General features: G+C 42.2%; 1 long non-coding RNA gene across 2 annotated transcripts; it reads right to left on the bottom strand.

The window, feature by feature from the left end:
• Positions 1 to 5865: 5865 nt before the first annotated feature.
• LOC132341950 (uncharacterized) lies at positions 5866 to 10872 on the bottom strand. Of its 2 annotated transcripts, none has more exons than XR_009490356.1 (3): positions 10722 to 10872; positions 9962 to 10226; positions 5866 to 8155 (listed from the first exon to the last, which is right to left on the bottom strand). It is a non-coding gene; the product is annotated as an uncharacterized LOC132341950 (long non-coding RNA). The 2 variants fall into 2 exon arrangements; XR_009490357.1 differs by having other exon boundaries at positions 9962 to 10345; positions 10722 to 10825.
• Positions 10873 to 12476: the final 1604 nt, after the last annotated feature.

Below are 12476 nucleotides of genomic sequence, written 5' to 3' on the forward strand. Positions count from 1 at the left end.
AAGGGGGCTTAGAAAAAGGAGGGACTTTTTATACTAACAGGCAGTGACAGACAAGGGGCAATGGTTTCAAACTGTAAAGGGCAGTTTTAGGGTGGATGTCAGGAAGATATTCCTCACCTTGGCAGTGGTGAGGCCCCGGCAGAGGCTCCCCAAAGAGGCTGTGAATGTCCCATTTCTAGAAGTGGTCAAGGTCAAGTTGGACAGGGCTTTGAGCTGCGTGGTCAGATGAGTGGCAGAGAGGCTGGAACAGGGTGACCTTTAATGTCCCTTCCAAGCCAGGCCATTCCATGATTCCATGACCTGAAAGCTCACGCTCATGTCTGGCCACTTACTTGCAACTGGGTACCAAAGGAGAAAGGAGAAAAAACTCTCTTTCATCATCCACGCCCACAGGTGAGTTAAAGCAGACTGTGCACCCCTTGTCTACCCCTTGGGTGTTGCCTCTGCTGGAAGATGGGAATTGGGCAGCTCTGACTCTGCTGCTCCTGCATCTGCCCATCACGTGGCCCCAAGCAGCAGGTGCACATCCCCTCCACTGCCAGGGCACCTCATTAAGCTGACATCCCCCGAGGCACACAGCCTCCATAGTCCTACCCAAGCTGGAGAGATGCCTAATAAACTCAGTCCTGACCAGAATGCTAATAGGCTTCTGCCTTCAAAATGTTCCGTGCCCATTGCACATGTTTCTGTCGACATGATTACTGTGGTTACTTGGGAGAGGGTTTTTTTCCTTCCTCCCAGAGAGTATTTTTTAATTGTATAAATGGGATTCTCAGAACATCTGACTTGGGGTTTCTGACTTGTTTTCAACTAAGTTGTAAATCTGGGTGTCAATGAAGTATATAATATCTAAAAGGATGTTGGAATTATTCTGTATTAGGCAGGCTCCTGAACACGAAATCTCTTAGCAGCCAGTGCTGGACTTCCAAGCAGTCATGTAATGTCAGTTCTGAGCCTCCACCTTCTGAGCCTCTACATTCAGTGTGTGCCTGAACTAAATATGCAGACCAAACTGAGGAATTTGATAAAATCTCTGTTCAGGAGTTTTAACTCTGCACCACGCTAATGGGGGAAAGTGAGTTTTTTGTCTTCTGCATTGTCAGACTCACTGTTAACAGTATTGCAGTATTTAATTTTTTTCCTTGTTTGTTCTGTTGAACGTAAATCAGTATGGAAATTTTTTGGTATTATAATCTCTCTTAGTGATGTTAGTAGTTTACCTTCTGAGGTTAAAAAAAGGGAAATACTCCTTCATCAAATAGTGCAATCATTGCTTGACAATATCTAAATTATTTATTGTGGCTTTTCAAATGGTTTGCATCCAGCATAAGCTGAGGTGGAGATTCTCAGTTGAATTCCCATTAGACTTGCACCTATCTCTAACTTCTTTTTTAACCAAATTCAGCCTTTGTGGAATTGCAGTGGGTGAATGACCAAATTGTATTGCAAGTGAGGCTTCATTTAGCACCAAACAAATATGGACCCAAACCAGATGCAATCTGCTGGATGTCTACACATCTAGAAATAGGTGTCTGTGTGAGAATAAGAAGTTCTGGTAGAGTAGACTATAGAAGAAATCACAATTGGGTTCACAGTCCAGGATGGACACTCAGGTGTCTCTGGGATGCAGCTTCTTACAGACCTAGAGCATCTCAGTGTTAATAGCACTGATGTTATTTTTCCATGCATGTGGAAAGGGAAGTGTTTCAGGGTTTCTCAGCTGATGCAGATGCAGACAAAAGCTCTGTTTTGTCTGTGTCCTTTTGAGTCAGGATTGGCAGCTCCCCTTTCCATCAGGCAGGACTGTTAAGACAGGTAAGGATCCCCATGGAGGCAACAGGGATCCTAAACAGAGCTTCCATCCTGCAACAAACCTGCTATAGTTTCCTTCCACAGTGCTTATGGGTGGCAATATTTTCCTGCATCCTTGTTCCTTTAGGGCAAATAAAAGCAACGCTAACTATTGCAGAGGGAAAAGAAAAGGCATTCACCTCTAAATTATATATTTTTTCAAGTTTAAAAGTATGTAATTTCACAGGGAGCACTCTGGGACTCATCCTGCTGTGAAGCCATTGCTCAATTTCTCCCAGCAGTGGTTCAGGTGCCTACAGCTCTCAAAGTGCTGAGCAGCCCCTGAGGAAGGCAGGGCTGGAGTTGAGCTGACAGCTGAGCCAGGATTTTGGCACGGGGCTCAGAGCACTGGGACAGGGAGGGGTTTAGCTCCAGGGTTTCCAGTGCTTTCACAGATCCTCCGTGTCAGGCTCCTGCCTAATCACATCTCAGTGTGCAGGGAAAGCATCCTATTGGCTTGGTCAGCACCAAAGAGTTAATTCAGAAGAGATGGCAGTGTCACTTTCTGGCCATCTTTCCTGCTCTGACTGAAAAAAAAAAAAAAGAAAAGGTAAGAAAAGAGGTTTGAACCCAACTTCCACTGTAAGGATGAGGTAAGAGGGCAGAGAAGAAAGTGAAAAGATTATTTGTTTTAGAGATGAGGATCTGTTTAAAAACTACAAAAGAATACGCTTTCATGAGCAACAAAGAGTGAAGAAGGACTGGGAAGATGGTCAGGATAACTTATAAGAATATACACTGAAAATAAATGCAATCTAATAAATTCCAAAGCTGAATGGTGTTTGGAGTTGAAGGTTTAAAAAGCAAACACCGGTTTTTGTGGAAGATTTATTAGCAGAGCACACTTCAAGTCTAAAGAATAGTTGGAAGGAGAAAGATATTGTTGAGTCAAAGTGGGAGGGCCCAGCTCTGTTAGTCGTCCTGGAAAAAGTAATGGAGGGAGAGAGAAAGGAAGAAATTGGTTAAACAAGTAATTTGGTTCTAGTGTATTTTTTTTTCCCAGAAAAGTTTTTTAGGATGTTGAAGGAAGGGGGAACTGCCAGGAAACAGGCAAGCTGGTGGAAGAACTATGCAAACAACATCATAAAACAGACTGTCTCCAGAAGACAGCTCCATGTATTAACTGCAGGTGTACAGCTGAGCTAATGCAAAGTTATGAGTGGGAATGAACAGTGCAAAAGGATATTTTTCTGTACTCCCCAGCTCCAAACCAGCTTTGAATTATGCAGGGCTGACTTTGTCAGTTTTCCTGCACTCCAGCTCCAGTTGCTACCTCCACCCCCAGGCAGGCTCAGCCACTTCCTTATTAATTACATTAGTCTGAGTGCTTGGAGATACCCAAGTAGGTCTGGGCTTCAGCAGGTTGAAATCCAAGAGCTCTCCTTATTTTAGAGCGATGCCAGCTGCTCTTCCCTGAACACCAGCTCAGGTGGAGCTCATCCTGCCCATCCAGAAGGAAGCCTTCCCAAGCACAGTGCTGGCCTTTCGAGGTGATGGACACAGGGCTGTGGAGAGTGGTCACATGAGCAGTGGGCTCCTGGGACTGCCATAAAGTTACCCAGGAAAATCTAATCTTTAAGAATAGGATGATTTTTTGGATGTCAGCCTTTGATTAGAGCTGGTTGGTAATGCTCCATGAAGGTTTTTTTCCTTGGGGACAAAATATGGTAGTGTGTGAGAACCTGTGTGTGTGTGTCTACTTGGGAGTGTGCACTCCAGTTTGTTTTCTTCTTCTTTTTTTTTTTTTCCATTAGAACAAAGCATTTTCTCTCCAAACTAATTTTTTTTATTTTTTCCCCTCTGTAAATTACTTTGTTCCCTCCCATAACCTACATATATCTATAAGATGAGGAGGAGCAAGGAAATTGTTTAAACCTATTTTAAAATTCTCCATGAAAAATTACATTTTTTGCTCACTATCTCTGAAATATGTCTACAGACACAGTCAAGTTTTCTAGCCACCTATGAATACTTTGGCATTGTCATGTCCCTACTCCCCTTGCCCTTCCCTTTCCTCTAACTTTCAGCTGTGTTTAGTAAGTTGGGTTCCCTTGTTCACACACATCATACCTTCCAACCCTCTTATCTTTATCACTGTTCATTGTAGTCACTATTTTATTGACTTCCTTTTTATATTGAGTTGCCCAAAACTGATCAGAGTTTTCCAAGAGGGGCCTCACCAGGGCTATGTATGGCGGAATTATTACCTCTGTAGTCTTGCAAGTAATTCTGCTCCACATCCCAGTATGGTATTTGCCTCTTTGTGCTACAGTCTTTCACTGTGAGCTCATATTTAATCTGTCATCCACTATCACTCCCTAAATAAGTCCTGCAGCACTTCCCCTTCAGTAATAAAAACACAGAAAAATGTTTGAAGAAAAAAGTAAGTTATCCCCTTGGGTGGCTCTTTGAGCAAACCAGGGTTTTCATACAGCTGGAGAGACATTGAAACACAGCCTCACACTCTGCTTCCACATGTCTGGATTTCACGGCTCTAATGTCAAGAGTGAAAGCAAAGATGGCATTTCCTAATTGTTCATGTTTTCTTAATATTTGCTGGTTGCAGCCCAGAGCATTGATAGAGTGGAGGAACTCTGTGTCAACTTTTAGAGTTCATATCTACTAGATTTCAGAAATCCTGCTTTAAGCAGATTGCAAGGATGTGCTGCGAATGTTGCTTCAGCTACTTGATATTTTATGGAAATCAAGTGCTGTTGCATATGTGAAAAACTGGGACATGCCTTGAGTTGCAAATTTGACCCCTCTTGGTCTGGAGAGTTCTCCACTTTCCAGACTGGATAGCTTTCAACCACATATTAGATTGATCATTTTCTCAGAACTGTCTGTCTTTCTTTCCTACTGCTGAATTTATTTAGAAGAACTTTGTTGATATTCAAAGTTGAAAACCTGCACAGTGTTTAATTTTCTCCTTCTTTTTGGCCAGTGAGTTGCCCTTCCAGAATAAAAAACCTTTCCTTTTTAGTCCATCTCATAATTCAACATAATTAATCACTGTGAAAAACACCAGTGAGGATTTCAAAACATTATGTGGGGAGTATGGTGAGAACATATTTACCTTTTGAAGGCTATAGGAATTGCAGTCTATCAGATCACAGGGCATTGCATTTGTGGGCAGTCTGTTATTTTAGTGTTCAACCATTAAGTTTTTCTTTATTTATTTTGAATCAGCCTGAGACTGTCAAAGCCCAGCAATACAGATTTTACCTTCTTAGCATGTTCTTAAGATCACTCTACCAGTCTCTCTTTTGGTAGCCCTGAAGAAAACCAAGCATCACAATCTGCAGATGAGCTCTTGGAATTGCCTGAAGAGTGCAAGAACTGAATGATGCAGGAAGAAAAACCCCATAAATATTGCACAGCACCAGCATTTTTAAAGTGCTCCCTCATTCCTGATTGCAGCATAAGAGCACACATTCATAAGGCACGTCACCCTGAAATTGATGGGAACCTTTTTGTGGACTACACAATTTGTGTACTAAGCCTCCAGGTTCTTGAGGTGAACCCTTGCTGCTACAAAGAGCTCTTAAAATTACATTTAAATTGGAAATAGAAATCTCCTCAGCCCTGACATTGCAGCAGAGTTATTATTTCCCATGCCTGTCTTCTCTCACTCAGGAAGCCACTGCAACACAAAACCGTCTTCTGATTGTTCCTCCTCCAAATGCCTCTCTCAACTGCCTGAACTGCACTATGTCCTTGTGAAAGGAGGAAAAATATGGGAATTTAGGCAAGCAGAACAGTCCTTGCGTTCAGAGTGAAAATGCAAGGTCAAGAAGGGTCTAATTTTCCCAGCCATTGAAACATATTTACCTTCTTCCTTTGCCTTGGCACAGGAACAGGTAAAGTGCAACTCCCAGTTCAGTAAACTGATGCAGAATAACCAAGGGCTAAAGGGAATCCTCGTGTGTGCTTTAGGATTCATGAGAAGATACACTCCCAGCAGTTTAGTCTTGCAGAACCAGTAAGAAGTGAGAACACACCATCATGCGCATGTCTATAGCTCTGGGCATGCAGTTTATTTTAAATCCAGAAATTCAAGAACATAAATCTGCTCATCCTATGGGGATGACACAAAAGAGGGAACATGACTGTTGAATTTAAGTATAGCAGGGTGGGGGGGATAGTTGAGGGAGGCAAATTTTTAATAAAGGACATAACTAAGACAGGAAGAAATTGCTACATGCTCACTGTAGAGATTTTGTTTTTCCTCTGGAAAACAGGTGAAGATGCTTAAGTACTTAAAAGAGGTTCTGGAGCAGCCTGCCGACCAGAAGTGTGCAAGAGAAAGCTCTGACTGAGTTGAGTGTATTTTCAAGAGAGATTAGGTGGTGTTACTGCACTCTCAAGTGCTCCAGATGTGTCCCTCAGATCATGCCCACTGGTTCAGCTGCTCACCTTGGGAGCTAAGCTTTTCCAGTCTGCACCGAGAAGGGAACTGAATAAATGAGAGTCAGGATGCATGGGTGAATTGCCACAATTGTCCATCTGTCTCAATTCACTGGCTCAATTCACTAAATACAAGGCTGTATAAAAGAATGAACAATTTATCTCCTAAGTTTTCAGTAAGATTTCCCCAGAAAGGCAACATGATTAGAGTTTCAGACTGACTCACAGTGCTATTGCTGAAACAAGAACCTTGTTTGGGTTCTTTTCCCTTTTAAAAGGGAAAGGAGTACTGGCATAAATCTGATATAAAATCTTGAGAGATGCTCTATAAAGGCAACAAGCCTGGACAAGATGGTTGCTTGGCTTTCTTTCAGGTTCTCGAGTTCAAGTTAGCAGTTTCCTTACATGAATCAAAATGTCAGAATGGTCCCTAACTTTAAGTCTTAAAAGGAGAGGGATGATGTGAAGAGCTCACTCTCTTGTCAAGCAGGTACCAGGAGTCAGTTTTGTGCACTCTTTCTTGATGGTGTTGGTTGTCATCTACAAAAGAAAAAAAAAACCCAACAGTCACATTTTAGTGACAAAAAAACATAAGCAAGGAAGATATGACTGACTGTGTTTAATGTTTCACAGTCAACACCATAGAGACTTCTCTCCTTCTTCTGATTTGCAGGTCTTTCCACTCTGTCTGAACTTTGCTGTGTGGGTCTTTGTACTGAAAATTATGTTCCTCAGCCAAACTCAGGTGTCTGGAATGTTTTCTTGGTCACATCCAGAGCCGTGCAGGTGATTTGGAGTAAGAAGGGATTGCTTTGATTTTTTCCTTCATCAGATGACATACCAGGACTCAAAACCAGAGCAGCTGTGTTGGCTGGTGCTACACTGCAGGCATCCAGCAATGTCTGCCAAAGGCTGCATTCCCTTGCAGAGGTCTGTGGCTCACCAGGACTGACCAGGAGATGAGGAGATATGGGCCTGTGCACTTGAAACAGAGCTACTGTCAGGAACTGGACAATGTGAAAAGCTTTGTTCAGGCTCTGGTCACTTTTCTCACCACCATTCCTTTCCTAGTTTGGAGACAGTTTGGAGCATTTCCTTCTTTTGTTTATTTCACTTGGGAACAAATGGTTCATTTCCCTCTGTCCCAGCTGCTCTGAAAGGTTTTCTAGTTTCTCCAGAATGTATTATGCAATACTGCAGAGCAAGTCCTTTTTTCTTTTCAACTCCATGCGTTTACCATGCATTGTAATCTGTCTGCTCTGATTAGGTTCATCCTATAGAATCACTGCCAAAATCTGTTTTACGCAGCAATGTTTAGTCTTCAGCCTGGAAGCTATGTACAGTCCTTTTAAGATGTTCATACATCAATATCAGTCCTGTCTAATCCTAAGAAGCTTTGGACGGCAGGAAGAAGAAAAGCTTCAAGCTAGCTGTGCAAGTTGCAGGACAAACACTGTGATCTTTGCTCTGGCCAAAATTACACAAGCATCAACAGAAGTTGGGTTTTAGAACAGGGCTGCAAATCTTTTAGAACAGGGCTGCATATCAGGTGTCTGATAAGTTGTGGAGGTCACTGCCTCACCAAGAACTGAGCTCTGCTTCTCTTAAAGAGCATCACTGCTGATTTGGAAGGGATTCTGTGGGACCTCACATTTGCACTGGATAGGTTAATGAGGCTAAAATAGGTTTAACCCATTTAATGCTTGTTTGTAAGAAGACATTCCAATGTTTTCTTGTGCTTTCCTTCAATATTAGGTGAATTCCAGATCAATATGACTGGTGGCCTCAGTGACAATTAGTAACCCATTATCCTGTTTATATTGCAGGGGTGTGTGGAATCCAGACAGTCTGGAGCAGCCCCATGCAAACATGCAGTTCCAGAGATCCCTGAGCAGCCCTGAAAAAAAAGAAAAACAAAACAAAACAAAACAAAACAAAAAACAAACAAACAAACAAAAAAACCTGGAACCTTTACAGAGCTGCAGGGTTTTTTTTTTTTTTACATCCTTATCAAGGCTTGGTTAAAATTTCAGTGTGGTGGAGAAATGGCAAACATTTTAAACATGAGAAGTGGCCATGGTTTTGTGGGTGGACTCAACTGTGGGGGTTCAGCTGGCGGTGATGCCTTGTGATAAGAAAGGATGGGTAATCCTGCAGCCAAGGGCAGAGGGAATTAAGAAGCCACCGTTAGCATGGGAGCTGTGTTGGCTGAGGAGGCCACTTAGCAAATTCCTTACTTGAGCATTCAAGGGCACTCTCTCGCAACTTGATCCTCACTTTTCCAAGTGCAGGGAGGAGAAGAATGTTTCACTGTCCAGAAAGCACCCAGGCCTTAAGATAAATGAGGATTGAAACAAACGTTTCCATTCATATCAGGGGCCCCTCCTCGCTAGCGTCCTCACTGATCTGTAAAAACCTTCTTTGTAAGTGGTTTCTAAAGCATAATCTGTGCTTTTAATACCATTTGATTGAATAATTCCAATGCTAGGTTTGTTTTTTAAAGGTTTTTGAGAAGTGTTACAAGTAGCAGAAGTTTTTAATAGAAATCTGAAGCCACTGACTGAGGAAAATTTCCTCACAATTCTTCCTGTTGTGGAGAAAACTGGAGAAAAATCAAGTCCAAAACACTGAGGGTCATGTGAATAGCTACTGTGTGGAATTCAGGGACTTCGTTTCAGTAATTGCAGTGAAATTGTTCCCAGCAGAGGCAAGGAGCAGAGGAGGAATTTTAAAGGTCCAAGCAAGAAATAACAGACCTCTACCTGCCTTCCTAAATGCACTGAAGTAGTCCCGAGCACAGATCAAGCTCAAAGAGCAGAGTTTTCTTTTCAGAGCAGATTTCTGTTCTCCTTTCACCACCCAAAAGCCCACATCAGATACTAAGTGAGGTTTACAGGGAGCTCAATTTGTTTTGTCTAAAGCCCAGGAGAAAACCAGCATCTCTGAACTGGTAAAAGTAGGAAAAAAGTTAAAGTGTGTGAAATGTATGTGTGTAAGGATAGTTTGTTCCTTTTTTTTTTTTTTTTTTTTTTTTTTTTTTTTTTTTTTTTTTTTTTTTAAGAGAGGTGAAATCTGTTTAGTGAAAAGTCATATTCACTGTTTGGTGAAGTTGCAGACCAAGGTTACATTGCAGGTACAAAGAATTTGGAAAATAACATGTAGGCTTGAAAAATGAACCATTCCTTCACATATATAACTTAGTATATCATCCTTGATCATAATTATAGACAGATTTGGATTGAATCTATTATTGAATGCATTGTCCTTAGAGATAATCAGGGACATGACCACTAGTGACACTGTGATGGAAAGGACTAAACAGTGCAGTTCATCATCTCAGCCCTTGAAATGGCTGAGATATGCAAAAGTGCAGATTTTATCCAAGAAGTATAAATAGTACAAAGAGAGGAAGGGAAAAGAAAAAAAAAGGCAAGCAGAGGAATCAGGTGGCTTCACAGACTGCTGTGTTTGAGGAGCAATTTGACAGAGACAGAGCAAGATGATGATAACTTGAAAAAGTATAATTTGTCGTGATTACCTCTTTTTTCCCCTTCCTCTCAAAGCAATACAGTTTGCAGTTTGCACCCATTGCAATTTATACCTGGGTAAAAAGATGGCTTGGGTAAAAGACAGTTTACTTGGGAGCATACTTGGGTAAAAGATAGCTTAGCAAAGTAAAGTATAATTTAATCCCTTCACTTACCTGGGCCTGCACAAAGTATTTTGGATGCCTTGAAGCTTCAGTTAATGAAGCCCCTTGCAAGAGTCCATTAAATGCCTTGTGGGTGGGATTCATCTCTTGAAGGACACCAAATAGCAGGGAGGAATGATTTCTACGTGCAGAGTGATTCAGATAATGCCATACTTCCTCATCCTGAGGCAAATGCTTCACGTGCACGTCTCTTTGCACTTTCATTAGTCAGCCGTTTGCACCTCTGTAATTTCTCCACATGCAAGCCTTGTGTATTCTGTAAGTAATGAGAACAGCTGATGATGTTGCCTTTGGCTACCAATGATTTCACTTTTTAGGCTTTTCTATCCAAAGGTAATGGCACTGATGCAATTTTCACTGTATATGAAGATGCATCTGTGAAAGAGGGCAGAGAAAATAGGGACTTTATAACACTGGGATCCTGGTCAGCCTAACTACCAGCTGGGGATATGGCAATTGCCTGTTACTCTGCATTACACTATGAAGGGGACAGAAAAAGATCCTCAAAGGACAATGGGTGATTAAAATGAACATTTTGTTTCCTCTTTTAAATTAATTTTCTTCCTCTCAATTTGTGAGGGCAGCATGCACTATCTGGCTCCATCAGAGCTACACACTGGAGATGCCATGCCATATTTTTAAACCTTTGAACCATATTATATTGTTTAAAATGTTTCAGGAGCCATAATATGCTGTTTAAAAGGCTGCAGCATGTGCAGCACATTGAAAACCCTCTGATCTGTATAGTTACCTTTCCTGCTTGTCATTCCAGGCTCCTTCCTTTTTACTTGCTCTCCATGCTTTGCTTGTTCTGCTTCTGTACCTCTTCCACTAGCATGATTAGTTTTGGCACCGGCAGCCATCCAAATGCATGATGGACTTTTAAAATAAATACCTGAAGTGTCCTGTTTCCTCCTTCCTTCATGCCTACACAAAGCAGTGAGCCTTCCATGCCTAGAAGGCTTCTTTGTACCAGCTCTGTGAACAGACTCCCTGCAGAAAAAAAAATAAATTAAAAAGTGGGGAAATTTCAGACCCTGTGTCCTGACACTCTAAGGCAACTTGTGTTTTGCTTGAACACTGGGTCTTTCCTTGGAAGCTCACTGTGAATGTCCTCAGTGAAGCTCTGTAACAGAGATGTGGGCTGCTGAAACATCTCCAAAGGGCTGGCTCAGAGTTGGAGCAATGCCTTCATCTAATTTAGAGCCGCCTGGAGGCTGTGAAATAGCTCTCTCTGTGTCTTTATCCTTCCCACGTATGCACTCCAAGGCTCAGCTCCACAGAGGTATTTGAGCTCCTCGTTCATTGATATCAGTGGGAGCCTTGACAGGAAATAGATAGCAAACATCTGTACAAGATCCAGGCCTGAGATTTTGAACCGTCTTGTTTACCACGTGTTGATGATGACAGGATTGAAAAGGGACTACTGTGAATAAATGTTTTGGTGGCCTGAAATTGCTGAGATTTTGTTCTGCTCTGCAGGCCTAAAACCAGTACAGATGATCCTGCTATACAGGGTGATTTACAATGGCCATCTCAGTACTCTGCTGAGGTGTGCTGGCTGGCTGGGCTTCCGTGGAGAAAATGACTTTCCAAGTCCTGCAGTTGCACACTGAGCTCCCCTGGGGCTGGGGTTCTAAATCCTTCACCTTTGCCTGAAACAATTTGCCAAAGGTCTTCATTATTAGCAGCACATGGTCATCTTCCTGATGGTGAGCCACTGATTTTTGGGTAAAATGTTTGTTATTGTGTGCATGCTGGCATAATTTCTTTATTTTTCACTTGTTGTCCATCTCCTCTATTCTTCTTCCTTGGTTCAGTCTCCTTTTTTTCCTTTGTTCCTTCCTTACTGAGGAAAAGAAAGCAATGGACCCTTTCCCTCACTTGCTTATGAATTCATTCTCATATCACCAGTTAAACATCTCATTAAACAAGGCACTCTCAGGAAGGGGTTATTGACAGTAACCTCTCCATGTTAGACTTCTGATTCATGTTTGAAATTAGTTCCAGAACAACAGAGAGAAGCTTCTGGCCTTGAACTATGATGTCCTTTGTGCTGAAAGCAAGTTTTCATTTGCACAGTCTTTTTAACCTTGTGCTAACTCATGGCCCAGTTCCCCAGTCCTCCACGGCTGATGCAATCACTTATTCTTAAACAGCGCTAGGCAGATGCTGGAGTAATGTCCCATGAGGCTGTGCTTCCTTACACTGGTGAAAAGGCCAGGGACTAAGCCTGTTTTTTTTTTTTTTTTGAACACACCTATAGACCCATCTCTGCCTGTGAGCCCCACTTCTGTAATAGACTTTGCCTTGAGCTCCTGCGTTCCCTTGCAAATACAATGACCTCCTTGTCTCTACAAACCCTAGCTCAAGAACTGCAACAAGCAGCAGAAAAAGGGCCTTCAGCTGCTGCTGGCATGTCTTGTTCACATCCTGAGGGCTTCAGTTGGGAGGAGGAGCCTCAGGCACCCTTCAAGCAGGGGAATATTTGCAGGGTTACCGTGAC

This window comes from Haemorhous mexicanus, chromosome Z (genome assembly GCF_027477595.1).
Source record: "Haemorhous mexicanus isolate bHaeMex1 chromosome Z, bHaeMex1.pri, whole genome shotgun sequence".
NCBI lineage: Eukaryota > Metazoa > Chordata > Aves > Passeriformes > Fringillidae > Haemorhous > Haemorhous mexicanus.